The sequence below is a fragment of the Vigna radiata genome, chromosome 3 (genome assembly GCF_000741045.1).
Source record: "Vigna radiata var. radiata cultivar VC1973A chromosome 3, Vradiata_ver6, whole genome shotgun sequence".
Lineage (NCBI taxonomy): Eukaryota > Viridiplantae > Streptophyta > Magnoliopsida > Fabales > Fabaceae > Vigna > Vigna radiata.
Window position 1 is genome coordinate 4,847,217 of NC_028353.1, and position 5,986 is coordinate 4,853,202.

Here is a 5,986-nt window from a genome sequence, read left to right on the forward strand (position 1 = left end):
CCAGGGTAAAATCATTGATCCTCTTCTCGAATGCCTTGGAGACTGGAATGGAGCTCCTCTTCCAATTTGTTAATTTTATCGTCACTTTCTTAAATGTTTTTTCTTTTGTATCTATGTAACTCTATGTTTTAAAACTATGCAATGCAAGCCAGTGTTTTCAAATTCGGATCGGTATTGAATTCAGGTTGAATATAGGTCAATGCATCATCAATTATATTAACTGATTGATTAAACTGCGGAACCAGTCCTTTATTAAAAATATAAAAAAAAAAAATCATCTTTGCAAATTTTGTATTTAGAAAGCTTATAATATACTTAAAGAAACACAAAACAAGTTAACACAAGTTTATAAACTCATCCCTCAAATTCAAAATACATGACCTCCATAATGTTAATGTTGTCGTATAAATCAAAAACAGATTCTTGTTCGGCTGTAATTTTTCTTTAAATATACATTCCATCAGACATGAACAGAATAACAAAGCATTATACAGTTTACTTGATGATTTTATGAAGTTTCGATCTTCCCTATCCTCTGTTCTCTATTTTCCCCTCTCCTTTGTTGGCTTCTCTTCTTCTTCTCTCGAATCCTAGATGGCATCAAAAGCTTAACAAAAATAGATTTGTGTGGTGTGTTGATGAGATTAAGGTCTGGTGAAGTATGTATTCCAACAAGAAATATTCTTTAAAAGAGCAAAACCTTTCAGGTGAAACAAGGAGGTCCAAGAAGTTTCAAAGATCTGATCAAGAAACAATGTTAGGGTTCACAGGAATGATATAGAGGCCACTTCTAGTGTTTGATGGTAAGATGTTTGATGATTGACGCATCAAGAATCATGCCAAATTTGCTTTCCAGGATGTTATAGACGTGATAAATGAAGGTCTGATTGAATTGAGCTCAAAGACTACTGATGAAAATAAAATAAACCACAAAATGCAGTAGAAACTAGATAGTATGGCACGATTTATTCTCTATGGAAAAAGTCTCTTTAACAACTCTTTTTTGACAACTTTTTGACAACGCATACGTGACAGTTTGTGATTGGTCCGTTTCAAATATTTTTTTAGAATAAATTCAAACAAACCAATAAAATGATGACACGTGTCTAGTTGTCAAACAGTTGTAAAAAAAGTTGTTAAAATATCATTGTCCCTTCTCTATTAGTATGTCAGTTCAAAGATCTTTAACAAGATCTCAAAAGTTGCTATTGTTAAAGAAATATGGAAGATATTGGTGAAAACTTATGCGGGTGGTGGCAAAAATAAGAAGGTAAGACTAAAACCTTGAGAAGACAATTTGAGATGTTGACCATGGATGAAAGTGAAATTGTGACAGAATATTTAATAAGGTACAGGAACTTATTAATGCCATGAGAGCATGTAAAGATGACATAAGTGGATCCACGAGAACATGCCACATATAACAACTGTAAAGTTTCCAATTTTTTTAATCTCTTCACAACTGTTAACGGATTCTCAATCGAATTTTTCAATTTTTTGTCACTGGCAGAGACTTCATCCACTCAGTCAGTATCCTATCAAGAATGTATGTTCGTTGTTAGCTTCATCTTTGATAGCAGAGGCATCAACGCTAGAGTCTCCTACTGAAATTCCGTCAAGTTTTGTCATCCCAACAAGTTCACTCATCATAGTGATATGCAACAAGACCTTTCTAGTTTTTTTTTTTTTTTTTTTACCTATTTAGGCAAATCTGAATGCTTTGGGCATACAAATTTTAAATTACTTTTATAAGCAAGGCATGCATCACCACACGATTTCAAATAAAAAAGTCTTGCAGGGATGCACGACTTTAGTTCTAAGCAATTTCAAAACACAATTTTTTGGCATTTATAATTGATTACAAAAACTCGTAATTGATTACACAATGTTGAAATCATCAAGAGATACCCAACTTTAGTATGTAATCGATTACTAATGTATGATAGGTTATTCTAATCTATTACAATAATATTCACTATAAGAAAATATTGAATTACATACAACTAAATCCGTATATAAGGCTCAAAATCCATATATAACACTTGGTTTACATACGGATTACATACAAACAAAAATTCATATATAAAATTGTTGTAGCTAAGTTATATACGGATTTATCCATATATAAGTCATATACAGATTTATCCGTATATAAGTTATATACAGATATATCCGTATATAAGTTATATATCGATATATCTGTATGTAACGAAATCAGAGGGGTAAATAAATGCTTTGCTAGTAGCAGTACCCCTGAACATGCACAATTCACAAAATCAAACCTGGACATTATACATAGCACAATTCTCATATAAAACCAACAAGCATTTCACTACACTTAATTAATCCTGAAAGAAGCATTGTACATCAATACATAGGTATTGTTAACATAATACATAAGTATCCAATAAATAAGTTCTAAACATTAGGTAAATAAGTTCATAAACAAGTTCATAAGTCGAGCTGTTATCCCACTTAATTGTCTTGAAGAAGAATGAAGACACAAAACTCGAAGACGAAGATTGAGCATTGTCGCCAATGAACCCCCCGGCCTCCCCTCCCCAACGACTCCTCAGACGAAGACAAATGAATGGTAGACAGTATTACTACCTTAAAGTAAGAATGAAATGAGGACAATAAGCAAAGCAAGTGGAAAAAATTGGTGAAAATGATAGTTAGTTCCCACCACTATTTATAGGAAAATTTGGCGTAACTGTCAACGCTCTTCCACCATTGATCTGGAGCACAATCAATGGCCCAGATAGCATGACTACACAAGGCTTTGACCACGATGCAGTGACATGTTTTCCCGCTACAATCCTCAATTCAAATTCGGCCAAACAGTGAGGAGCCCAATCAAAACAAAAGATGAATCCCCACACCATGGGCCCACACTCCCGAACGGTTCCAATAACAAATCCCTACGTCATCAAATATTAGCTTGAGCTTGGGGGGTCTGTGTACCGTAGAACCGTGCGAGGGTGGGGAAGGTTCGTACGGTCAAGATCATTGAATGAACGACCAATTTGAGTGGTCGATACCATATTAAGCTTCATTTAATGAAGATTATTGGTAAACGTTGTTCATTAGCCAATGGGTCGTGATTAGAAGTTCGTTAATTATAAATTCATCCCGAAATTTATAAATATAAGTCAAAGTTAAGAAGATAGATAATTGCATTTATTACGAATTTAAGAATTTATTGTGATCCCTGATCGAATTAATCACTGACTTAAACGTTAAAGTACATTTTTGACAAATACACCCGGACAATTTAAAACTTACAAAAAATGATTTAAGGTAAATCTTTATACAATAACCTAAGCTAACTTGGAGAAGTGTTTTATAGAAATTCTAAACCCTACATCCAATATATACTAATTTTTATATAATAGATTAAAAAGTATTTATTTGATTGACACCAATCATCTCCTAAATCATATTAAAACTAATTTAACGAAAAAATGATGTTAAATTAATTAAACACATAATAAAATTTAATTAAACAAAAAATAAGTATTGGGAAAAAAAGAAATAAACCTTTCCTTGGTTATTATTTTCTTAAATTAAAAAATATTTGTATTTGTTAGTAATTTATTTCAACAATATAATTTCTCTGAAGAAAGATTAGGTGAAACTAGAGTTGACCACCCACATAGGTTTGGTCCACCATGATGATTACTATAACAGTGGAGTCAGCTAGATTTTACAAACAAAGTTCCTTTTTCAATGATAAGTCTCACTCGATATTTTTTATTTTACTCTATTTATATATTACAATTTTAGTGCATTTTTAGTTAAAGTATAATTTGTAACACACAATAGGTTTAATAGTCTAGGAATGAAAGACATGATCCAAATATATTAAAATAAAAATATTTTTTATACAAATAAATTTTATATATTTATTTAATTTTTATAAAAAAAATAAAAATTTAGACTTTTATAATTATTTTACTTTTTTAATATATTTCTAATAGATGTCAAAATATGTCATTATATCGCTGATCTTAGAATAAATATGACTCTCATGTCATATTAATCTAATAAAATTAAAATTTCTCAACATTAGCTTAATGTTTCATATATATTATAAATTATTGTTTATTTTTAATCGATACAGATCACTATCATCCTCTTGTCATTTCAGGTGTGGTGACCCGAAGAATCCGCGCGAGACAGGTGTGGTGACCCGAAGAATCCGTGCAAGGCCATGTATGAGATCTTCCAAATCAACGTATGTGATCCATTTTATTTGGCGGGTTAACCCGGTCGGATAAGACTGGTCCGAATTGTGATGCCAGTCAACAGTGGTTCCTTGTTATAGAAAAAAAAAAAAAAGGAATTTTCGGTGAAAGCCACAAAATAAAAAAGATGGATGATTAGAGCAGTTGACTTGAATTTGCATGTTAGGGATCAGGCCATGTGATTCATGCATTTCTTGACATGGAGTTACTATTCATATCTGCACATGATTCCTTTGATTATATATAAAGTATGTTTGATACCATTTTAACTAATCAAATGAATTAGTTTAGATTTATTATAAAACAATTAATTTAATTTAATTTAATAAATTTGAACGAAATAATATAAACAAATTATATATCCCATATAAAGGATTTTATATATTATTATATTTTAAGAAAAAAATTCCTTAATGATGTTTTGTAACAATTATGGGTTAATTCTAACTATTTCAATTTTTTAAAATATGTTTAGTATTTTTCAATTTTCAAGAAACGATTTATAATATTTATAAAAAAAATAAAAGTTAATAAATATTAATTTAACTGACTATCTTTTGTTCCAAAAAATGTTATAGTATTTAAAAAAAATGTAAGAATAAATAATAATAATAATAAATTTAAAAAAATAAAAATAAAAACATTGAAATTAGTCATTTAAAAATATTAATTTAATCCAAAATTTTCAGAATTATTATTTCTTTAAAAATATTAATAACTTAGGTTTGATTTACTTATTTAACTTCAAATTTGTCTTAACTTAAAAAAACACAATCTTAACATTGTTTTTAAAAAAATGCTAATAAATTTAAAAAATATATTAATTTTTTGAGTATTCAAATATTGACTTAAAAATCAAAATAAAGAAGAGAATAATCCAATCATATTACTTTGATTTTATTATTGTTTAATTGATACAAGTTCGCTCAAACAACATATATACGAGATATCACTTAAATGGTAAGTTCATCGTTAACAGAAAGTTCTCTTATTTCAAGGAAGACCATAGATGAGATATAATGAAGACGAGGATCGAATTTCTATACCTGTAAACACATGAACAGCAATTAATATGTGAATTTTGACGTAGAATTTCATTATCGTTTGATAAGAACACGTACGCGTATCGTAAACCATAGTTAAACAAAACTTATACATTAAGATTTTAGTAGGAAAACATTATATTTAATGTGTAATGAATAGTAATGAGATAATAGGTAAAAAAGGGAAGGAGGGAGATGAGTAGAAATTAAGTAGATTTAAAAATTTGATAATTTGAAGTAAAGAATTAGTATAGAGACTTGACCAAGTGCTACAATGTGTTGTTCGTAGCAAAGCTCACCAACTACCTTCTTTAGTTTGGTCCATCCCGTTGGGCGCCACCACACTCAGCTACCAAGAAACAACCCAAATGCATTCTTCCACGTGTCACAATCCCAGCCTAAGTTCCAATCTAACGACGCTAATTCATTTTCAACAAACCCCATTTCGCATTCCCTTCAGCTACCTACCAAACACCGTTGCATGACACCACACGAACTAGACCACTATATAAATCTCCAACTAAACTCTCTTCCCCTCAGGAAATCCTCAACACACATAAAATCCTAAGCATTTCCTCTATCTCTCTCTTTACAAAACTCATCATCATCTCCATTTTTTCATTCTCTTCACTGTTTTAAGATGGAAGCAACTACCCTCACCAACGGCAACCAAAACGGTTCCTTCTGCTTCACTTC